We start from the raw sequence: 25,603 nt of genomic DNA on the forward strand, positions 1-25,603 counted from the left end.
GACTCCCAGGGGGCTGCTCTGACCTCTGTTGCCCAACGGTGAGGGTGGGGGGGTGGGGAGATGGGGTATGCCCGGAGTGGCCTGCAGAAACTGGAAGAGAGTACTTACTTTGGGTGTGGAGCACTAGTTCGTCTTCTAGCGTTTGCCCTTCTTCCGTAGCCAGTCAACAGCATCAGGTTGAGCCTGATGTAAAGTTTTGAGACCTCCTTTGAATCTGGAGAGGTGGCAGTCGTTGACTATGTGGGTCACAGTCTGTCTGTAGCCGCAGGGGCAGTTCGGGTTGTCTCTGGCTCCCCAGCGATGGAACATAGTGGCGCACCGGCCATGGCCTGTTCGATAGCGATTGAGGAGGGCCCAATCATCATGTGCTAGGTCAAAGCCGGGTTGACGCTTGCAGGGGTATGTGATGAGGTGTTTGTTCTTTACCTCAGCTGACTGCCAGCTCTGTTTCCAATAGACTGGAACAGAGAAGTTCAGTGTAGGCGTAGGGGACCAGATTGGGTGACGAGACGTCAAGCGTTGGACAGGGTGGGCAAAGATATCCGTGTATATTGGCAGGTCCGGTCGAGCGTAGACGTGGGAAATGAACTTAGATGATGCCACATCCCGACAAATATTTGGCGGGGCGATGTTGCTAAGAACTGGCAGCCATGGAACCAGGGTGGAACGGATGGTTCCAGAAATTATCCTCATGGAGGAATATAATTTGGAATCGACCAAGTGGACATGGGGCTACAGAACCATACTGGGCACAGTATTCTGCAGTGGAATAGCATAATGCCAGAGATGATGATCATAGTGTGGAAGCGCTCATGCCCCTTGAGGAGCTGGCCAGTCTTGCAATGATGTTATTCCTCGCGCCCACCTTTGCTGCAGTTTTTATGAGATGATCGTGAAATGACAGAGTGTGATCGAGAGTAACGCCAAGATAGACTGGCTGGGCTTCATGCCGGATTCTCGTATCGCCAAGCTGCACATTAAGCTCACGCGAGGCCGAGGCATGGTGTAGATGGAAAACAGATGATACCGTTTTTGCAGTGCTAGGAATTAGTCGCCATTTTTTACAGTAATCAGATATCAGAGACATGTCTTTCGTGAGTGTTTCCTCGAGGATGTCGAACTTGGACGCCTGAGTTGCACAGCAGATGTCATCGGCGTAGATGAACTTCCTTGAAGAAGTTTCTGGGAGGTCATTGATGTAAATATTAAATAGCGTAGGAGCCAGAACAGAGCCCTGGGGGAGGCCACTTGAGACAAGTCTCCATCTGCTAGACTTGTCACCCAGATGTACCCGGAATACTCTGTTTTGGAAAAGAAACAATATAGTGTTGGCCACCCATGGGGCCAGGCATCTTGAGATCTTGACCAGGAGACCACGGTGCCAGACCGTGTCATAGGCTGCTGTGAGATCAACAAAGACAGCACCCGTCTTTAAATTCTTCTGGAATCCATTTTCAATGTAAATTGAATGGAGCACTAGTGAGCAACCAGCACTAGGGCAAGGGCCTCGTCACCTACAGGGGCATGGTTTAACATTTTTTAAAGATTTGCTTTCTTTAGTTACCCTTACATTCTTGAGATTTTGTGCTGTCAGATATGCTAGGTGATTTATGCTCATGCTTGCACATCAATAGCAGTTTGAGACATTCATCAAAGCCAATCATGAGATTTGATCTGTTGCCAAATTGAACTGCCTACAGAAATATGGTTCACAGCTATTGACGATGATGGCTATATTGGGTAAAATTCCTTTCCTTTCCTTTCCTTTCCTTTCCTTTCCTTTCCTTTCCTTTCCTTTCCTTTCCTTTCTTTTCCTTCTCTTCCCTCCCTTTCCCCCCTCTCCCCTCCCCTCTCTCCCTCCCCTCCCCCTTCCTTTCCTTTCCCTTCCCTTTCCTTCCCTTCCCTTTACTTTCCTCTTCTTTTCTTTTATTTTCTCTCTCTAACTCAATTACCACCTAGTGAACCAAGAATTAATGGTAAAAGACTCCTTAAAGATTCTCCCATCCTGTATAAATGAGAGCCTGGGATTTGAATCCATCTTTGAGTGACTCTCAGTGCCTGTGTTCATTTTGCATAGTCATACTCGTTTCTGTCAATATGATCTTTAAGCTGAGTGAATAGACATTTTCCAGATAAAATATTGGAAGGGCATTGTAGGCAGAGAATATAGCACACATATGAGTGAAGCCCCAAATTGTGGCCTGAAGTGCCAAGATAATGTAAAGTTACAGAGATAGTAAGGAAAGACTAGCCAAAAGAAATGTTTAAATGCCTTGAGATATGTACATTGCACTTTATTTATTCATTTGACAACTTAACAGATGTTTACTGAGTGCCTTCTATATGCCAGGCCATGCACTGCCAGATAAACACTAGAAATTACTAGAAACCTTTGTCAAAATGTCACTGTTCTTTATACCTAGAACAACTTCTTTTCCTTTGAAAATGGTTAAGTCTAGAATATGTTTCATTGGCAAACTATCACCAAAAATCTCTCAGCTGATTTTTTTTTTTTTTTACTTAAAAGAGACTAAAAGGCAAACAGAAGCTGAAGTAGAAAGAAACCACAATATCAGAAGTTGGGTTATGGCACATTTAGAACACACATATTACTGTGTTTTCTCCATATTCTTCACAATGATGGTGCCTGTTTGCATTTCCACAAGCAGTATAACAGTTTCTTTCTCCATATCTCACCTAGCTAAGCTTCTCAAACTATGATTTGCATCTGGGCTCAGATAGTATTGAAAGCTATCTGAAAAATAACACCACTTTAAAGTTTCTTTCTAGGGTAGGGGAGACAGCATAATGGTTATGCAGAAGACTTTCATGCCTGAAGACTTTCATGCCTGAAGCTCTGTGGTTCCATATTCAATCCCCCAAGCACTATAAGCCAGAACTAAGCAGTACTCTGGTAAAAATAAATAAATAAGTAAATAAATATATAGTTTCTACTTGACTGTTCAAAATTAAAAAGATTGTTTTACATGAATAAATGGATATATTACAGATCAAGATAAAAAATTAGAAAAATTTGAAAAGATTTTAAAGAATTGTCTTCTAGCAGAAATTGAATTCTGAACCTGGGGGAAGTATAAGTTTATTCTTTTGTGTCATTAGAAAAGTCTCAATGGGGAGTTAGGCGGTAGCACAGCGGGTTAAGCGCATATGGTGCAAAGTGCAAGGACCGGCATAAGGACCCAGGTTCAAGCCCCCAGCTCCCCACCTGCAGGGAAGTAGCTTCACAAGTGGTGAAGCAGGTCTGCAGGTGTGTCTGTCTTTCTCTCCCTCTCTCTGTTTTCCCCTCCTCTCTCCATTTCTCTCAGTCCTATCCAACAACAAAGACATCAATAACTACAACAATGGCAACAAAAGGGAATAAATAAATAAATAAATAAACCTTTTAACAAAAGAAAGAAAAAAGAAAAGAAAAGTCTCAGTGGAAAGGTCTACTATGTCATAGACTATAGAGAAAATTCCCAATCTTAGTTTCCAACTATATTTCCCCAGGATGTATTTATGCCTAGCTTGCCATCCTTTTTTTTTTTTTCTCTCTCTTTCTCTAATGAATCCTTTGAAATTTTACACACTGGTCATCTCATACCACTTAAAATAAGAGCTACTTAAACCATGGGGATTTAGCACAAAACTAAACACCATCATAGTTATCACAAGAAAAATAAAAGGAATGAGTTTTATGTAATAAGCCAGAAACGTACAGAGAAGATCTGGTAGAAGACCAGCAAAATAGCTCAGGAGGCTAATGTGTTGCTTTGCCAGGTGTATGGCCTAGGTTTGACTCTGGCTCCCACCACACTGAGGGAAGCTTCAGTATTATGGTTTCTGTCTGTCTAATAAAATAAAATTAAACAAAAATTTAAAAATCTGGTAAATCAAAGGTTAGAAAAATCACTGCCAGAGTTCAAGAAAGTAGGACATGCAGAAGTTTCAGATGGTGATAAAGACATCTAGACTATTTGTACAACAAAAAGAGATCGTTTTCAAGATGGTATCCAACTGTGGGACTAGACCTCTAACAGATTCCTCTCTTTACTATCACTGGTCACTTCCATCAGGAATGTCATCATAAGCCCTTTGGGGAACTCTTCAGGACCTCATTCTCACTACAACTAGCAAAGGTAAGGACTGTCCCACTCTCTGACGGGAGGCTGGGTCATCCTACTCTGCCACCCAAAGAAAATGAGTGCGGTCTAGAATGTTCCCAGCTGTGACCATGTACTATGAGCTCAGACTGATAGCGACTCAGAGGTTACACAGGCTCCTGTGCTAAATATGAATTATGAGCTAATTGTCATTGTTAGGCTTCCTGCACTTATGTTTCAGGAAGCATTAACAAGGCAAAACTGGTGCTGAGATGCTAAGAGACAATGGGGCACAACTGGTCTCTGATGGATGCAAGTTGAGGGCCTGAGATGTCACTAATTGCTTTGTTTATATTACTGTATTTTTTTTTTGTGGTATATAAATCTAATCTCTTCTAATCTCTCTTCATTAGAAAGCCCTGTCTTTTATATCTCCTGAGGCTGAAGTGTCAGGAAGAGGAAGTACATAGGATAGGGGGTGGGGAGAAGGAAAATAGCACTGGAACCAGTGGGGATTAAACCAATGAAAATAATGATTATATAAATAGACCACAGCCTCAAGCAATGCAACAGAAGGGGTCTTAGAAGTAGAATTTAGAAGCAGACCAACACACATACACTCAGAGTCCTAAAATAATTTTTGTCATATCTAGGTCTTCATTGGTTCAGGATAACTAAAGGAGCTGGGGTGGGGGGCTGGAATGGGGGAGAGGAAATACGAGAGAGAGAAGAGAGAAGAGAGGAGGGAGAGAGATGTCACAGCACCAAAACTCCCTTCAAAGCTGTGAGGATCAGGTTTGAACCTTAGTGATGAACTTGACAAAGCAGCACACTTTGCAAGCCAGCTATTTTTATTTTATTTTTTTTTATTTGTATATATTACTGTATTTAATACTTATATCTGCCAATGTATTGTCATCTCCACAGCCACATTAGGATATAAGTAGAGAAACAAGGCTCACACAAATCACTTGCCCAAGATCATTCAGCTAGTTGTGAGAACCTGGCTCTGACCTCTGACCTTGACCATACAATTGCTACACTGCCAGGCTGCATGTGCACTTACTCACAGAGTCCACTAGGGGGACCTCTTATTTGGACTTTAAGCCTTTGTCATTTCCCCTTTTGCTTTTTACTAGTTCTCTCACTCCCACGCCGACTTCCTTCCCAGAGAATACCGGTTCCTCATTTCTTCTCTCAAATCCATATCCTGTATGGACTCTGTCATAGTACCAAAATAGTGTCAATATAGCATTAAAACTTAGAAATGGCGCAGTGGATAAAGCATTGGCTTACTGACTTGCAATATTGTATAACCATGTCATAAAAACAGAATTACATATTTCAGTATGTGATTGTAATGCATGGCTTCTAAGAGCACAAAGAAAAATTTAATTTTATTTTTAGATGGAGATAAGCAGGGAGAGACGCAGTATTAAAACTTCAGTGTTTTGGGGGTTAACCTCAACCTGGTTTGAGGCTAAGCAGTGCACCATTTAAGTGATCTATTTTGTTGGTCCAAAGAAAGTTCTTAATTTTATATTATATTAGCCACCATGAGTGGTGGATTCTTTTATTTTTTTTTAATTTTTTATTATTTTTAATATTTATTTATATTTATTTTTCCCTTTTTGTTGCCCTTGTTGTTTTATATTGTTGTCATAGTTATTATTGTTGTTGATGTTGTTGTTAAATAGGACAGAGAGAAATGGAGAGAGGAGGGGGAGACGGAGGGGGGAGAGAAAGACCTGCAGACCTGCTTCACCGCCTGTGAAGCGACTCTCCTGCTGGTGGAGAGCTGGGGGCTCGAACCGGGATCATTACGCTGGTCCTTGTGCTTTGTGCCACCTGCGCTTAACCCGCTGCGCTACCGCCGACTCCCGAAAGTTCTTAATTTTAAAAATAATTTTATTAAGGGAACAATGATTTAATTTTTAAAATAGTCATTTAATAATGATTAATGAGATTGTAAGGTAACAGAGGTATAATTACATACAGTTCCCACCACTAAAATTTGTATCCCATTCCCTCTCTTGGAAACTTCCCTATTTTTTTATCTTTATTTTTTAATTGCCTAGAGCCAACCAGAAATTGAGAGAGGAGGGGAAGACAGAGAGGGAGAGAGACAGAGAGACACCTGCAGTACTGCTTCATCACTTGTGAAGCTTTTCCTCTGCAGGTGGGGTCTGGGGGCTTGAACCTAGGTCCTTGCACAATGTAACATGTGCGTTCAACCAGGTGCACCACCACCCGGCCTCTCTCTCTCTTTTTTTAAAGATTTTATTTCTTTATTAATGAAAAAGATAGGAGGAGAAAGAGAGAGAGAGAGAGAGAGAGAGAGAGAGAGGACAAACCAGACACCACTCTTGTAACATGTGCTTCTGGGGATTGAACTTGGAACCTCATGCTTGAGTGTACAATGCCTTATCCATGGCACCACCTCGCAGACCGCAACATTTCCTTATTCTTTATCCCCCTTGAAGTATGGACTAAAATTCTCTATGGGGTGAAGAAGGTAGAAGGTCTTGCTTCTGTAATTGCTTTTCTACTGGACATGGGTACTGGTTGATCCATACCCCTGGCCTGTTTCCATCTTTCCCTAGTGGGGCTACGTTCCAGGACAGGTAAGGTTCCAGGACACATTGGTGAGGTCATCTGCCTAGGGAAATAAGGATGGAATAATAGTAGTGTCTACAAACTAATGGCTGGAAGGGGGCAAGATATAAACTAGGACAAATTGTTTAGAAAACAGGGACCCAACGGTAGGAACAGAGCAGATGAAATTAGGGGTCTTTGTGTGGGAAGAAACTAGGAAGCCTATTTTAGGTATGTTCCAAGGGGCCCGTGACTTTAGTAATTTTTGCATGATGGACTAACAGTATTGTCTGAGAAGATGGTGTCGGGGTTGAGAATAGGACTAGAAAGTTGGATTAGGGCACAAAGTAACTCTGATGGGAGCCTTAGCATCTTTTGTTTAAAACTATCTTTATGATGCAGTTCAGAATCTTGATAGTTGCCAACAAAGCCATTTCTTTTTTCTTTTTTTGCCTCCAGGGTTATTTCTGAGGCTCAGTGCCTGCACTATGAATCCACTGCTCCTGGAGGCTACTTTGTTCCTTTTTGTTGCCGTGGTTGTTTGGTTTATTATTATTTTTTGCTATTGATGTCATTGTTGTTGGATAGGACAGAAAGAAATTGAGAAAGGAGGTAAGACAGAGAGGAGGAGAGAAAGATAGACACCTACAGACATGCTTCTTCACTTGTGAAGCAACTCCCCTGCAGGTGGGGCTTGAATGTGGGTCCTTATGCCAGTCTTTGCACTTGGCACCATGTACGCTTAATCCCCTGTGCTACCACCCGACCCCCACAAAGCCATTTTTTAAAAAAATAATTTGTTTATTTATTCATGAGAAAGATAGGCAGAGAGAGAAAGAACCAGACACCACCCTGGCACATGTGCTGCCGGGGATTGAACTCAGGACCTCATGTTTGAGAATCCAGTGCTTTATCCACTGCACCACCTCTTGGACCACACAAAGCCATTTCTTATGTTTAAGACAAATCTTCACTATGTTTCCAGGGTCTGGGGTTAAAATTACGAGTTCCAGCAGCACCATGATCTTGAATTTTCAAAAGACACTGTGTAATGTAGTAGAAAGTCATAGGTCCAGGAGTTGGAAAACAGGTTCTGACTGCTGCAACAATGGTAGATAACACGGTACCAGGCTCACTCTGGGCCAAACATTCTGCTAAATGCCTTGCACATGTAGTCTCCTTTAATTCTTGCTGCGGATGTATTGTTCTTTTTAATTTATTTAATGGATAGAGACAGCCAGAAATCAAGAGGGAAGGGAATGACAGAGAAGGAGAGAGACAGAGAGACACCTGCAACCCTATTTTATCACTCTGTGGGTGGGGACCAGGGGATGGAACTCAGGTCCTTGCACAATGTAACATGTGTGATCAACCAGGTGTGCCACCATCGGTATTGTTTTTATTCATAATTAGCAAATATAGAAACTGAGGCTTATCAAGTTGCAGACACTACTACACTCCTGACTTCCCTGAGTAGACGACCTTACCAATGTGTCCTGAAGTCTCACCTCTCCAGAGCCCTACCCTACTAGGAAAAAAATAGAAATAGGTTGTGAGTTTGGATAAACCTTTCAATGCCCATGTCCAGTGGAGAAGCAATTACAGAAGCCAAAACTCCCACCTTTGCACCCCAGAAAATAATTTTGGTCCACATTTCCATAGGGATAAAGAATAGGGAAGTTTCCAATGGAAGGGATGGGACACAGAACTCTGGTGGTGGGAACTGTATGGAATTGTACCCCCTGTTATCTTACAATCTTGTTAGTCATTGTTAAATAATTAATAAAAATTAAAAAAAAAAGAAAGCCAAAACCCCAGCTTCAGTCCTCAGGAAGAGATATTCCAAAGCAATTCTCTAGTCTACCTCTGTTTCTCATAGAGTTAAGAAAGAAGACACAATTTATTAGTAAACAAAAAGATGAGAAGGAACAAAAACGAAACAAACAACAAAAACAAAAACAAACAAAAAAAGAAATTGCAGCTTAGAGAGGCTAAACATTTTGCACCAGTTCATAATTATCATTTAATGGCTAGGGAATCTTGAGCTGGCTGTGCAGACTCTTTCATTGTCCTAATCTGTGAATGGCGATGATAATACTTACCTTTGGAGGTATTGGGAGGAATTATTAAAATTATGCAGTAAAAATAACTATTAAAACCTATAGATTTGCAGTATAAAGACTGATTTTTCCTGAACACAGTTTGGAGACCTAGACTCCAACTCCCTCTGGTTGTCTGTGCATTACAGACTGTTGACAGTGAATATAAAATTTTTTTTCTCTATTCATGGATTTCTTTATTTTGTTCTTTAAACTTGATTTTCAAAAATTAAAAAAATTGTCTTTATTTATATTGAATAGAGACAGAAATCAAGAAGGGAGAGGGAGACAGAGAGGAAGAGAGACAGAGAGACACCTGCATCACTGCATCACAACCACTTGAAAAGCTTTCCCCGTGAAGGTGAGGACCGGGGGCTCAGTGAGGTTCTAGTGCATTGTAACACGTAATCTCAAAAAGGTGTGCCATCTCCAGGCCCTGGACTTCTTTTTCTTTTAAGAGTAATAGCAACTACTCTCAGATGAGTACATGAAAGTTCCATTTATGCCTGACATATATTAAACATCCATAAATATGCATTAAGACTTTATGTATTATCCTTCGTTGAATCTATTGCAAATGAAAACAAATCTTTTCTTTCTAAGGAGCATATGATCTTGGTGCCAAAGGCGTCATTGCATCACTTTTCCAGCAGAGGGCACTGTTTCTCTATAGAGGCGACTGTCTTTGCCACCAAATGGTCAAATCTGGGAAAAGGTTAGTTTCTGAGACACTCCAGAATTAAATGCATTTCCAAACACTAGGAATTAATTATAAGGAAATTACATTGGGGCTAACTCCTCAATTAAAATTTCCAGTTAGTGCAGGAATGCCAATTCTATGTTCTATATTAGATGAGGCTCTATCACTTAGAAATCACACAACACAGTGCCACAGCTAAGGCCTTAAAGATCACTTATTTCACAGGTCATAGAAAAGCAGACCATGGACCAAACTCAGTCTACATCCATGGTTTTTTATTTTAGAATTATTATTTTTTTATTTTATTGGTGACTTACAAAATTATTAGACAGCAGGGATATAATTCCACCCCATTTCCACCACCAGAGTTCTGTGTCCCCATTCCCTCTCCCAAGGTCACAGATAGGGGCTGACTATTATTTCTATAAAGATATATATTTGTCTTTTCCCCTCCTATGGCTCTGCCTTTTCTTTCTTTCAGTGCTGGTACTAGGAATCCACCGTTCCTGGTGGCCATTTTTTCCATTTTATTGGCTAGGACAAAGAGGAATTGAGAGAGGGGGAGAGGCAGAGAGGGAGAATGAAAGAGAAAGAGGGAGAGAGAGAGAGAGAGAAAGAGAGAGAGAGAGAGACCTGTAGACCTGTTTCACGGCTCACGAAGTGTCCCCCCTGCAGGGCTCAAATCCAGATCCTTCAGCAGGTCTTGCCTTCTCTTTCTTTCTAAGTCACACCTTCACCTATCGCTACTTCTGAATGTCCTTCCTTTTTTCCTCCTATCCCTCTGTTTTGATGGAATTGGAGTTCAAAGCCCTCTGGTCATTTCCTTTAACTTTCCTACTCTTCTGGGAATATGTATGAACATTCTTTACAGAGTGCAGGAGGTGGAAGTTCTGGCTTCTGGAACTGCTTCTCCGCTGGACCATGCTTTGTTTTACCTGCACAACTTTATTATTACTCTTGCCATTAGACTAATGCTAGTCAGGAAATTGCCCAGAAAAATAATGATTTCTTAACAATAATAATACTTTATAAACTTATTTTTCTGGTCCAACTTCTTCATTCTACTCATAAGGGAAATAGAATCGAGAAATAGATCTAGTTCTCGAAGGTTCTCTGGCCAGGTTGGCTTCTGGAATCCCTGTTCATATGGGTCTTTCTTACGCTGGTGGTGTATCAGAAATCAGAAATGAAGACTGACCCTGACTCCTATTGAAGGGGAAAAGCTCAGCCTTTCCCCAAGAAGGCAACATGCCCAAAAAAGTGTTTAAAGGAGTTACGAGGAGGTCTCAGATAGACTCTAGGAGAGGAGAGGATTTAGAGGACAGAAAGATGGCGTGAGGAGCAGCGAGGGAGGGGTGGGGGAGGGCACAGGGGCCTCTGCTGAGTTACCTCAGCTCCGCTCTGGTTACTTCTGCTCTCACTCTTACTTCTCAGATGCTTGATTCCTTTGGTTGATAGGTGAGACTTGGAGAGCAAGACACTGGGAAAGTTAATTTCATTATATTTCTGGGTCTTTGATTTTTCATCTATAAAATGGAAATAGTGGGGGGTCGGGCGGTAGCGAGGGGGTTAAGCGCACTTGGGGCAAAGCACAAGGACTGGCGTTAATGATCCCGGTTTGAGCCCCCGGCTCCCAATCTGCAAGGGGGTCCCTTCACAGGTGGTGAAGCAGGTCTGCAGGTGTCTTTCTCTTCCCCTCTCTGTCTTCCCCTCCTCTCTCCATTTCTCTCTGTCCTATCCAACAATGCCATCATCAACAACAACAATAATAAAACAAAAAAGGCAAAAAAGGAAAAATAAATAAAATAAAAAAATGGAAATAGTGTGCTCTGATATATGTTTTCTCATTTTTAAAAATATTTATTTATTTATTACCCCTTTACCCCTTTTTTGTTGCCCTTGTCGTTTAACATTGTTGTGGTTATTGATGTTGCTGTTGTTGGACATGACAGAGAGAAATGGAGAGAGGAGGGGAAGACAGAGAGGAGGAGAGAAAGACAGACACCTGCAGACCTGCTTCATTGCCTGTGAAATGACTCCCCTGTAGGTGGGAATCCAGGGGCTGGAACCAGGATCCTTACACGGGTCCTTGCACTTTGCATCACGTGTGCTTAACTTTTTGCACTACTGTCCAACTCCCAGCCTTCTCATTTTTTTAAAAAATATATTTTATTTGTTTATTTAGGATAGGGATAGGGAGAGAGAAAGAGCCAGACATCACTCTTATACATGTGCTGCTTGGGATTGAACTCAGGACCTCATGTTTGCGAGTCCAGTGCTTTATCCACTGTACTATCTCCCATACCACCCTTCTCATTTTCTTGATTAAAAGTTTAAAATATCATGCAACCAGTACCATCTCAACACGTTTCACCTCGGATTGTGTCCAGAGATGCCAGGCGTGGAAAGTCAACCCTTCAGCTCCATTACTCTCATGAGATCTTTCCTAGCTCATAGGACTCCTCAATTCCATATTGGGTGGTGCACTTCCTAGCAAAGCCACAGAACCTAGATATGGACCAGGGCCCATGAGACAGAACATATGTGCACATGTACCCATAAGTTAGGGGAGAAATATACACCTTAAAGTAAAAGTTCACAATAGTTTGCAATGACTCAATAAGTGCAACAAGCAAGTAGAAAGAACTAAAAAAAAGACACTTTTTAAATATTAGGTACCATAAAGTACTTAATCAAACAGTTTCGACTTAGACTACATACCCTCCTCACTTATTTCCTGTTTCACTTCCCTCAATCACTCCAAGGTTAACCTTGCCAGACAAAGTAAGGACTAGAAAAGCTAAATAAGGACAAGAGACTGGCATACTTAAAAAAAAAATTTTTTTTATTTATAAGAAGGAAACATTGACAAAACCATAGGATAAGAGGGGTACAACTTCATACAATTCCCACCACCAGAACTCCGTATCCCATCCCCTACCCTGATAGATTTCCTATTCTTTAGCCCCCTGGGAGTTTGGACCCAAGATCATTGTGGGATGCAGAAGGTTGAAGGTCTGGCTTCTGTAATTGCTTCCCTGCTGAACATGGGCGTTGACAGGTCGATCCATACTCCCAGCCTGTCTGTCTCTCTTTCACTAGTGAGGAAGGGCTCTGGGGAAGTGGAGTACCAAGGCACATTGGTGGGGTTGTCTGTCCAGGGAAGTCTGTTTGCATCCTGCTAGCATCTGGAACCTGGTGGCTGAAAAGAGAATTAACATACAAAGCCAAACAAATTGTTGAATAATCATGGACCTAAAGGCTGGAGTAGTGCAGATGAAGTGTTGGGGGGGGGGTCTTCCATTTTGTCGATAGCTAGTAGGCATATTTTAGTTATATTTCAAAGGGCCTGAAGCTATACTAGTGTTTTTTTTTTTTTTTTCGACTGAGCCTGAAATCTGATATGCAGGTGGATCCAAGTTATTGTCTGGGGAGATGATGTCATGGCTGGAAAAAGGACCAGAAAGCTGGATCAGGGAAGAGAGTAGCTCCCTAATATGGGAAAGGGGTATAAATATTGTTGATTGTAAGCCCCATAGATTTGATGTGATCTGGGGCCCATAATTAGCTTAGGAGCCTATGTGACCTCTCCATCCCTGTAGATCTGAGCTCACATTCTGTGTTCATGAGTAGGAAGACTGGCATAATATTTGTATACTTTCCTCATAATTGGGAGCTACTCTCTTCCCTGATCCAGCTTTCTAGTTCTGTTCCCAACTCTGACACCATCTCCCAAGATAGTGCCTTTGACTCACCTGCATGTTAGTCAAGTCTTGGCCCCTTGGAATTAGTCAAGTCTATGGCCCCTTGGAATATACCTAAAATAGACCTTCTAGCTTTTACCAAAATGGAGACTTCAAATCTCATTGGCTATAGTCTTACTTTTAAATTCCTGATTATTAAACAATTTGTTATGCTTTATATTTTAATGCTTTTTCAGCCACCAAGTTGCAGATGCCAACCTGACTTCACTGGATGGAAGACCTCACCAATGTGCCCCACCTCTCCAGACTCCCGCTCGACTAGGAAAAGACAGAAATAGGCTGGGAGTATGGATAGACCTACCAATGTCCATGTCTAGCAGAGAAACCATTACAGAAGCCAAACCTTCCACCTTCTGCACCCCATGATGATCCTGGGCCCATACTCCCAGAGGGATAAAGATCAGAAAAACTTCCAGTGGAGGGAATGGGATACAGAACTCTGGTGGTGGGAATTATGTGGAATTGTACCCCTTTTATCCTATGGTCTTGTTGATTATTATTAAATCAATTAAAAAAATTAAAATATCAAGAAAAAAACCTATGGGGAATACTTAGATTTTTTTGGGGTGGGGGTGGGTGGGGAAGCCTTTAACAATGAAGTTTTAAAAAATCACTCACTTGAGTTTTATAAATACAAAAAAGAAGAAAGAGTAAGAGGCAGAGAAGGAGGGAAAGGAGAAGAAGGAGAAGAAGAAGTTGTCATGGCGCATGTGCGCGCACAAACGCACAAACACACACAAAATGGAGTACTACTCAGTTGTTCAAAAGACTACATGAACAGGGCAAAATGAATGGAATGGCTGGTGATTATCCTTAGGAAGTGAGGGATGCTATGGGATAAATTCACTCTGTTTGGAATAGAGAGCATTCAAACATATGTACTTGGAAAAGAGAAAAAAAATGTATGTATAGTCAACCTGTACTATGACCTTGAGGGGACATTGGAGGCTACTGATGGAGGAGGAAGTGGGGAGCATAGATCTTTGGTGGTGGCTGTGGTGTAGAATTCTGTCCCTATTATCTTATGATCTTATCAGTCACCATTAAATCACTAACAAAAATTAAAAAATAAATAAAATACAGAATCCCACAGTAAGTAAATAAAATTAAATGGAAGCACTGCTATTTTGTGGAAATTGTGTGAAACTGAGCCATTCTATGAATAAAGCTCCTGTGATCTATTTAGTCGTTGACTCGACAGCCATTGCCATTCTCGGAAGGGTGCAGCAGCACCTGGAGATTCCATATTGGTAAACACATGGAGATCTGGGGAGATGGAGCATCTATCTAGAGAAGTCACAGAAACCCTGGACTTCCTCACTATACCTGGCTTCAAGCAACTTATCCAATTTGTCTGTTGCTGATAATATCCGCTGTAATAAATGGGTTATGATGAGCAAAGACGTTTCTTGAGTTTTATGAGCAGCTCTAGCAAGTTAATTAAACCTGAAGAGATAATCCCAGCAGCCACTGACTTATATCCAATTGGTCAGAAGCACAGTTAATAGCTTCCAAATCTGGTCTTATTCGTGGAAAGCAAAAGGAGCTATTAGATATTTGTTGACTACCAGAGGTCACCCCTGCACTCCACTTCAGTTATCCTGAAAAGAGAACCAGGCTTAGAGTGCTTTTTTAAAAAAATATGTTCAGAATTGAAGGGGAAGTGTGAGACCATAGAAAGGAAATGTGTACCTAGGTGGCTTTCAGATAAGGGACAGAAAGATAGACTTGGCACTGTGTCAGTGTGTGAGGATGGGTCTCACTGGAGCTACACATTGTAGAGACACAAATCACTTTAAACAGCAGTGATGACTGCATCTCATCTCTACAGATCATGATTCAATTTGGTGTGTATGTGGGGTGTGTGTGTGGGGGGAGACAACTCCTGAAGGGAGCAATGCCTGGGGAATTATTCCACAAACACAGGTTTGCAAACAAAAAAAAAAAAGAGAAAGAAAGAAAAAGGAGGAGAAGGAGGGGGAGGGGGAGGAGGAGAAGGAGGGGGAGGGGAGGAGAAGGAGGGGGAGGGGAGGAGGAGAAGGAGGGGGAGGGGAAGAGGAGAAGAAGGGGGAGGGGGAGGAGGAGAAGGAGGGGAAGAGGAGAAGGAGGGGGAGGAGGAGGCGAAGGAGCTGAGTCTAAGGCACAGAGATGTCTGAATAACTCTAGACAGACAAGAACTCTTTTCAACATAACAATTGTTAGGTTTGTAAATAACAAAGGCTCATGGGACCATAGATTCCTGGGGTTCAAAGGTTCTTTCCAGATCACATATATCAGCCCCATCCTGTGCTCAAATCTCTACTTGCCTACTGAGATTGGGGAATTCCTACTTTACAGAATTGAGCAGTTATCATTGTTAAGACATTTTACCATCTGCTGAGATGACATTTGCCTCCTTCAAGCTTCCAGCATCACAGCTTTAAGTGAACAACTCTCATTCTTTTTTTTTATTACATGGTTTTTGGAACAAGGTGATGACAGTTCATTTCACCCAAGTCTTCTCTCCTTCTCAATTCCCAGCTATATCCTCATCCAGTCTCCTTAAATGATGTCCAAACAATGAATATTCTAGTGTCATGAACTTATGGAGCTCCCTTGTGATATAAGAAAGTGGAAATGAGACTAACATTTATAGAGGAATGTTTACTGATGAGAACTATTCAGCAATGGATCAGTTTTTGACTCTAAAAATGGTTGCCTATATGCAAAATATGTCCAAAGAACTTGGGTTCAGGGAAACTTATTGAATGTGTTGGATACTTGTCTTTGTACAACATCCACTCCATCTCCTGTAGGACAAGAATGAAAATTCACTTGGGATCACTTGAAGAGCTAGGTCTGTTGGGTGCTGTCTGGCTAGAATAATTACAAACTTCCCTACTCTGCTTTAGCCAAGGACAGAAACACTGCAATCTCTAGGTTGACACGACCTCCCCCCCCCTCCTCCGCAACTCCTGTCATGTGAGAAGTTTGAACTCACTGCTTATTACAGGGGCTCTGGGATAAGCCTAAGCATAACAGCTCACTTCCTCTTCCCGTGCTTTTTAGCTTGGTTTTCACTTTCCTTTTGAACGTTTGCAATTCCCTAAATAGTCCTAACAAATTCCTTTCTGATATGTATCAGCTAGATGCAGTTTCTGCTGCCCATAGATGAATAACTCTGACTCACTGGTAATCAAATAAAGGGACAAATAACACTACGGAGTGTTAATAGAAAAAGAAGTCATAAGATGTACAGGAAAAAAATTTAAGATTTTTGGAGAAGGGGTAGAAAGAATAATGGTTATGCAAACAGATCCTCATGCCTAAGGCTCCAAAGTCCCAGGTTCAATCTCCCATAGCACCATGAAACAGAGCCGAACAATGCTCTGGTAAAAATAAATAAATAAATAAAAATTTAAAACTGAAATAAATTAAGATTTTACTTTATTCTATAGTACTAGATATGCTTATTACAGAACACTGGTAGTGGGAATCATACCATTCTTTTCTTAAAAATTAATTTAGTTATTTAAAAAGAAGACATTAACAAAACCATAGGATAGGAGGGGTACAACTCCACATAATTCCCACCACCAGATCTCTATATCCCATCCCCTCCCCTGATAGCTTTCCCATTCTCTATCCCTCTGGGAGTATGGACCCAAGGTCATCGTGGGATGCAGGAATTGTACCACTCTTATCCTATGGTCTTGTCAATATTTTTTATTTTATAAATAAATAAAAAAATTCACAACAAGGATGAAAGGTCATGTGTAGGCAAACTGCAGAGGATTTCACTAAAAAATTCAAGGACTGTTTTAACTTTCTCAATTTTCAAGAATAGGAAGGCTATTTCCAACTGCTGACAGGTTTTAAATTGCTGTGGTCATATCTCTCTCTCTCTCTTTTTGTAATTCAAGAAATATTTATGTCAATTTACTAACTGAGGTCCTAGCACGTTATCTGAAGGAAAGATATGCATTTCTTCTTTGTGTTTTTTATTATCTCCATACCCTTAAGTAAGTCAGTGGAGACAGCATAAGATCATGATGACATTGACTATTACAGTGCCTTCTTCAGAGAAGTTAAATACATAGCGAGTAAAAGAAAGAATAAATAATGGAGGATAGTAAGTACATAAATTCATTAGGAATTCAGAATGTGTCTTAATCAAATATGTCACAAATAAGCTTCATTTTTTATACTGAGAATTAAAAGATTGCTAAGCAGTAGGAGGTATGATAGGTATCTGAGGGATTTGTTCTAAAATCTGACTCTTAAACATGCTGGAAATACAATTTCTGATAATTTATAATTTACCCTGTTTTTATAGAGCTGTTATATCCTTATTTACATTAAAATATACTAAAGTAATCAAATGAGAGACAAAAAAATTAAGATTTTAAGGGGCCGAGTGGTGGTGCACCTGGTTGAATGCACATGTTGCAGTGTGCAAGGACCCAGTTCCCACCTGCAGGGGGACAGATTTGCCAGTGTTGAAGCAGGGCTGCAAGTGTCTCTCTGTCTCTCTGTCTCTTGCCCTCTCCATCGCCCTCTTCCCTCTTGATTTCTGGCTGTCTCTATCCGAGAAATAAAGATAAAAAAGAATTTTTTTGAATGGTGCTTATGTACACTTCTATTAAAGTGTAGACATATAAACTACTATTTAATTGATATGAGAGGGGGAAAATTGATCATATGTCTAGAACTCCTCAAAACACAGACTGAGTCTTTTAAATACATAGACTATCTTTGATATGCTGACTCTCTCAAAACCCTAGACCAGGGAGAACAGAAGCAACTGGTAGCACAGCTATATAGAAGATGCTGGGTATTTTACCCCAAACCCTAACAAAGGGATCTTTCAAAGTTAACCCAATCACCAAATAATGTCATGATACTAATAACTATCCATTGTCTTCTTGAACCCTAAAACAGCAGGAACCTCATATTTCCACTATAGAGCCTATATTTCCCCCAGTCCTGGAACCTTAGGGTGGGGCCCACTTTCCTGCATGCTTCTCTCAATTCAAATAAAATAATATTGCATCCTCAGATCACAACCCAATCAACGCAACGAGTGCCATCCCAGCATGCTGCACTTCAGACTGTGTCCAGAAACTTCAGGTGTGGAATGACAACCCTTCAGCTTCATCACTTGGGTGAGGCCTTTCCTTTCATAGTATTCTCTAATTCCATTCCAGGTGTTCCACTCCCCAATAAAGTCCCCAAACCTAGAGATAGTCCAGGTCCTCTGAGATAGAGCATATGTTCACATGTGCCCATAAACTAGGAAAAAATATATACCTGAAAGCAGTACACAAGAGCCTGCAGGGAATACCCCCCAACACTTCATCTGCACTATTCCAGTCTTTAGGTCCATGATTGTTCAACAATTTGTTTGGCTTTGTATGTTAACTCCACCAGGTTCCGGATGCCAGCACTATGCTGACCAGACTCCCCTGGACAGGCGACCCCACCAATGTGTACTGGAGCTCCGCTTCCCCAGAGACCCACCCTACTAGGGAAAGAGAGAGGCAGACTGGGAGTATGGATCAACCAGTCAAAGCCCATGTTCAGCAGGGAAGCAATTACAGAAGCCAGACCTTCCACCTTCTGCAACCCACAATGACCCTGGGTCCATATTCCCAGAGAGATAGAGAATGGGAAAGCTATCAGGGGAGGGGATGGGATATGGAGATCAGGTGGTGGGAATTGTGTGGAACTGTACCCCTCTTATCCTATGGTTTTGTTAATGTCTTTCTTAAATTAAAAAAAAAGAATTTCCTTTAAAAATTAAGATTTTTACTTTACTTTATAGTACTAGATATTCTTATTACATATGTAATATATATATATATGCCCATGTGTTATCTATATATAATTGTTGATAGCTTTGTATCAATATCTTCATATATTTTTATTTAATATTTTTTAAATTACAGTTTTATTAGTAAAATAGCATGTGCACATAGTAGAAATTTGGAGAACACAGAAATCCATATATTACATATTACATATAAAAAATCATTGCTTGGCTGCCAAAAGTGTGAGTCCATGCCCCAGGGAAGAATTCATGCTATTCTACACTAGCCTGACTTCTTGGTTACATTTAGGTTTGTTTTTCTTTCCCTAGGAATGTGGGCCAGTGCTTATTTTCACAGCCAAATTAATTAATGAGAAAAATCCTCAGGCTTTCCATTTATCATTTCCAAACACCCACTTTTGATGAGTCAGTTGCCATTTGAACAATATAGGATAATTTTCAAATTAATTAAAACAAGACAACAATGCAATTCATTTCTTACTCAAGTATCTCCAAGGGATTCTGACTTCATTAATCTTTGGACACTGCTCTCCAACAGAGGCAGGACATTAATCATGGGTCTCTAGTCGGGGAAGGACAGGACCCAGACAGAAGGAGTAGTTTGTCATAGAGAAGTGCTAGGGTAATTGGGACTATATTCAGCTTGAAGTCCTCATTTTTATCTTCACCAATCAATCAGCCATATTTATATATTTAGTGGCTACATTTTATGTGCTAGCTATTCATGAGGACTTAGGAGAATGTGAAATGCAAGCAACTATGGGTTTTATCTCCCATTCCTTATCAGTCCAAAACTCAAGAAGAGAGAGATATGTAAGGAAATAAACACAAAGATAATATTGTGATGTCCATTAAGGGTAAAACAGCTGCCGTTCTGTTCTCTGAACATAGTATAGAATTGACTTTCTTGATATTTGTACCTTTTATTTTTCTTTTCTTTTCCCTTTTTTCTTTCTTTTTTTCTTTTCTCCTCCAGGGTTATTGCTGGGCTCGGTGCCTGCACCATGAATCCACCGCTCCTGGATTTTCCCCCTTTTTGTTGCCCTAGTTGTTGCAGCCTCGTTGCGGTTATTATTATTGCCATTGTTGACGTTGCTTTGTTGTTGGATAGGACAGAGAGAAATGGAGAGAGGAGGGGAAGACAGAGAGAGGGGGAGAGAAAGATAGACACCTGCAGACCTGCTTCACCGCCCGTGAAGCGACTCCCCTGCAGGTGGGGAGCCGGGGGCTCGAAACGGGATCCTTACGCCCGTCCCTGCGCTTTGCGCCACGTGCGCTTAACCCACTGCGCCACCGCCCGACCCCCGTACCTTTTATTTTTCTTTAAATTTTATTAGTGATTTAATATTGATCTACAAAATTACATGTCAAGAGGGGGAATAATTCCATATCATTCCCACCAACAAAGTCCTGAATCCTCAGTCCCTCCATTGCAATCCACCGCTGTTCTCCCAAGGTTGCAGAAATGGGTTAACTATCATCTCTACAACTATCTGTTTATATTGGTACATAATTACCACCTTTTTCTTCCAGGACCGATCCTCTCTTCCCCTCCCAGCCACTCATGACCCTATTCCTACATCCAAATGTTCCTCCTGTTCTCTCTCTGCATGTTTTGATGGAGCTGGAGTTCAGAGCCCTCTTATCCCCTCTTCCTCCTATCACTTCTCCCGCACTGGGAGTATGAATCAAAATTGTTTTTGGGGTGCAGAAGGTAGGAGTTCTGGCTTTTGTAGTTGCTTCTCTGCTGGACATGGGCATTGGCAGGTTGATCCATGCCCCCAGCCTGTATCTTTCCCTAGTGGGGTAGAGCTCTGGAGAGGTGAGGTTCCAGGACACATTGGTGAGGTCATCTGCCCAGAGAAGTCAGGTTGGCATCATGGTAGCATCTACAACTTGGTATCTGCACTGCAGATGTTTCAGTTCTAGTTGATGGATTCTGTTTATGTCTCTTGTTATATTTATTTCTTGTTTTGGAGGGAAAACCGATTAGATCTGTTACTCCATGGCCACATCTCCCAGAAGTCCTGGCACTTGTGCCTTTTCTACGTTTCTGCATTATATATGTATTATCTTTGCATAAAGCCTTCTAGGATTGTCTCTTAATGTTCACAACAACACAGTTATACCCATTTTTATCCAATAAATTAATGTATAGAACCACTAGATGGCGAGCCCCTTCTTTTCTGTCTCCCCATTTCTTGGTTGTCTTGTACTGATGGGCCTAATTTCCACTGTGCTCATGTGCCACCCACTTTACCCAGCTCTCGCTCTCCTGAACTTGAGAGTCAGTCACACAAGTATCTACCTGCCCTCCAGCTACCTGTCCTGCAGACACATGGAAAGCAGTATGCCTTCCACCAGAGTCATTCTGTCTCATTTCCTAAACTTACTCTGTTTCCAGTCCCAACAAGGAGTCCTAGCCACTAATACCCTAGAATACTGAGAATCAGCCTAGACACCTCCCTCTCCCACATACCTCTCTCCCTTACAACCAAAGCCTGTTCTTTTCTCTTTCTTTCTTTCTTTCCTTCTTTCTCTCTTTCTTACCTTAATTTTACCATTTTATTTGCTTTATTTTAATGAGAGAGATAGAGATACAGATAGATGCTTGGGGCCACTTGAGTGGTCCCAAAGAGAGAAAGACCAGAACACTGCTCAACTCTGGCTTATGGTGGTGCTAGGGTTTGAACCTGGGACCCTGGAGCCTCAAACATGAAAGTCTTTTACATAACCATCATACTTTCTCCCCAGCCCTCTACTACCATTTCTATTTCTTGCTTTTGCCTCAAAATGATCTCCTTATTTCTATCCTCAGGATTAGCGTCTTCTCTTGTACTCACTAAGTTTATCTGCTAAGTACTAAGTACTCTCCGTTTATCTGCTGTGAAACCATCAAACTTTCCCCCCTCGTAGCTACCCCTCTCCAATCCATCTCCATGCTATTGTAAAGCAAATATTTTATAAATACAGATATGACCATGCTATTCACTGGTTTGAAAAACACTCAGTGGCCCCCTAATGCCCTGAATACAATAGCTAAACTATGCTTCCTCCTCCTCCTCTTATTCCTCCTCTCCCACTTCCTCTTTCTCTTCCCCTTCTGCTTTATTTTTATTTTGTTTTAATTTTTAAAATTTCCTCTCCTTTGTTGCCTTTGTTTTTTTATTGTTGTTGTAGTTTTTATTGTTGTTATTAATGTCATCGTTGTTGGACAGGACAGAGAGAAATGGAGAGAAAAGGGGAAGAGAGAGAGGGGGAGAGAAAGACACCTGCAGACCTGCTTCAACACCTGTGAAGTGACTGCCCTGCAGGAAGGGAGCCGGGGGCTTGAACCAGGTTCCTTATACCGGTCCTTGCGCTTGGTGCCATGTGCACTTAACCTGCTGCACCACTGCCTAGCCCCCTTTATTTTTATTTTTATTTGGAGGAAAGTGTGCTGACACCTGCTTGGGAAGATATGAAACTATACCCCATGAAACAATAACAATGCTATAAGTCAATATTTCTTTAATAAAGTGATCTTAAAAAAATCACCTGTCTATAACTTAAAGCTCCCTGGAATTGGTTTCTCAGTCCACTTTCTACCTCCTTGCTTATTACGTCTTGATTGAGATTTTTTCATTCCTTTCATCACCTAATAAATTCACATCTATCTACTGAGGTTCACTTGAGTGTCTTCTCCATTATAAGCTTTCCCTGACCTCCCAATAAGGACAATGTCTCGGGATAAAGAAGAGTGAAATTAGGCACTTATCTGCTTACATTATCCCAGCGTGAAACACCTTGGTCTGTCAGTCAGTGACCTCCAACTGTCAGTCACTATTCTTTTCAAGGTGAGCTCCACACAAGTCCAGGCTGACTAACCTATCCCCTCCTTCATCTTTTTGACCTGGATGTTGGTACAGCACCACTACTGCCTGCCCTGGGGCTGTTCACAGCCCCTCTGGACCTCTTACATCCTGTAAACATGCCCTTTGTCCACACACACTCCTGGAATGATCCTGATTTGGGCATGGCCTTCAGTTTCCTGTCAGGCCCCTATCTGATCAATCAGCATTTTGCAAAGAGGCTCTCTCTGCCTCTGTTAGCATTTCAAAGCCACAATATCTTCATTTCTGATTGATCATTCTGGGAGGTTGGCCTTGGTTTATAATGATTTAGCTCAAAGCTGGAGGTAAAACGTTTTCTATCCTGCTTGTCAAAAGAGTAAAAAAAAAAAAAAGAACAAAAACAAAAAAAAACTATAAACATCCAAGACTTTTATTTCTTCCTGTACATTGATCTTATCTCAAGTATTTTAATGAACTACTTATCTGTTAGATTATAAGCACCTCAAGGGCAGAAAAAGGATCTTTTCCTTCTCAAAACTGTGCCTGAAATATTGAGGACAGCAAATATTTGGCTAATTAATAAGCCACTAACACATAGGCAATTAGTAAATATTTGTAAGAGAAAAACAAATTATAGGAAAGGATGTCCCTGATGTCACACCTTAGGATCAGCTGTAATGAATCAATGTGCCCCCTTTTTTTTCTCCCATCCTCATGCCAGAATCCTGGAGTGTTATTTTGCCAGAATTATGAATTTCCTAAAAGGAGTTAAAATATCATCCTGCTGGAGCAGAACCACAGCCAACCTCTCACCCCCATCTTCTCCCTCCCACCCCCATCATTCCAGCCCTTCTGATTTGACAACTCTGTAGGAAACCAATTTGCTGTTAATCACAAGGGAGTTTTATTTACTATGTTGAAAGAATTGAAAAGCAGTCATTTTTATTAGTGCCACAGCTGGTTCTTCCATCATGGAAGAAATACAATTAGGAGTCTTCCTATGGCTGAATGCAGACAGCTACAACCTCATTATTCATTCTAGTAGGAAGCAGGCCTTTATAATAAGCAGGGGCCAGGGGGAAGGGAGGGAAGAGGGGGGCTGCATTGACCCTTTCTTTGTAAAGGCAGTAAATTTTAATTTCTGGAATGACACTGCCACCACTGACACTGTAGGAAAAAAAAAGAACTTATTTATCTTTTGGTCACATAATAAAATGCAGTCATTTTAGAGGCCCAGGAAAGGCAATAATTATGGTGAAGTGGAAAGCCTTTGGCTTTGGGCCAGTTTGGGTTCAAATCCTGGCTCTGCTTCTTATCAGCTGTGGAAAGAGAGCCCAGTTAATTATTCTGAGCCTCATTTTCTTAATTGGAAATTGGAAGAAAAAAACAAAACAATAGAACAGTTTCTCAAGGTGGGAGTGAGGATTTGGAATTAAACTTCCAAATATGGTGTCCAGTGCCCACCAGAACATTGTCTGGTCTCTACTTCCCTCTCTGGCTTCACCATCCACCGCCAAAGCTGGCATCTCTGCTGCAGTCATACTGAAGTGTTAGCAGCTTTGCAGAACTCACCTTACTTTTCCATGTTTTTCTGCTGTTGTATATGTGCTCCTCTATCAGCGTCACTTCCACTCCTTTCCTTTGTTCATTGGGCAGCCTTTTTTCCTGGAAGGTGATGGCTCGACTTTGAGGTTGGGACATCTTCCCCTCATTTTCTCCCCTAGACACAAATGACGTCCCATTCTGTTTCCATCCATTTTTGTACAGCCTCCATTCCAGCATATTGCTACACATAGTGATGTATTAGTCTGCTGGTCAATTCTGCCAGCTTGTAAGCACCTCAGGAAAAGCTAGAAACATGTACTCTGTGTACCTAGAACTGGTATAGTGGGTAGGAACGGGGTAGAATCAATGGGTAGTAAATGATAAAATGAATAAAGACTTAGATAAAGCAAATAGTTCCCTGCATGGGTGTGGTGGACTCCAGTTAAAATTATATTTTTCAACCTCTTTTTTTTCTTTATTTTTTAGATTTATTTATTATTGGGTAGAGATAGAGAGAAATTGAGAGGGAAGGGTGAGATAGAGAGGGAGAGACAGAGAGATACCTGCAGCTCTACTTCACCACTCCTAAAGCTTTCCTCCTGTAGGTGAGGACAAGGGGCTTGAAACTGGGTCCTTGTGCATTGTGATGTGAGCACTTAACCAGGTATATCACTGCCTGGTCCCCTTTTTCAACCTTTTCTACCTGCTAGCTCTTATCACAGAGGTACACTTGTTGCAGAGGAGTTTGGAAGAGTCCTGCTACCCAGTTTTGGCCAATGAGAAATTGGAGGAAGTCAGCTATGGGTACTTGTCCCTAGTTAGCCTGCCTAGATGTTGGTAAAAAATTCAACTCTGAAGGCTGATTCATTTCCACCCTCTCATCCCTTGCCAAAATGACCAAAGTGTGTCCTCTGGGGTCAGATACACCAACAAGGGTTTGAAGATAATCTCTATTATTTTGTTTCTTACAACCAGTATAATATGATGGTCTGAGGAGTAATAAGACTGGGTTGGAGTACTGGCTCCATTTCTATATTCTTTGATGTTGGGAGAATGGCCTAATCTTTCAGGGTCTTAGTTTCTTCATCTGTAAAAGCAGAATCTCCCACCCCTTCCCCTTCTCCTCCTCCTGGATTTCCTCTCATTAGAATCTCA

The 25,603-nt window shown here is 41.3% G+C and overlaps 1 long non-coding RNA gene across 1 annotated transcript; it reads left to right on the forward strand.

Moving 5' to 3' along the window:
• Positions 1-4,060: 4,060 nt before the first annotated feature.
• Positions 4,061-13,718, forward strand: LOC132542556 (uncharacterized). Its single transcript, XR_009553555.1, has 3 exons — positions 4,061-4,139; positions 9,401-9,512; positions 13,438-13,718. It is a non-coding gene; the product is annotated as an uncharacterized LOC132542556 (long non-coding RNA).
• The last annotated feature ends 11,885 nt before the right edge of the window (positions 13,719-25,603 follow it).

The sequence above is a fragment of the Erinaceus europaeus genome, chromosome 13, assembly GCF_950295315.1.
Source record: "Erinaceus europaeus chromosome 13, mEriEur2.1, whole genome shotgun sequence".
NCBI classification, from domain to species: domain Eukaryota; kingdom Metazoa; phylum Chordata; class Mammalia; order Eulipotyphla; family Erinaceidae; genus Erinaceus; species Erinaceus europaeus.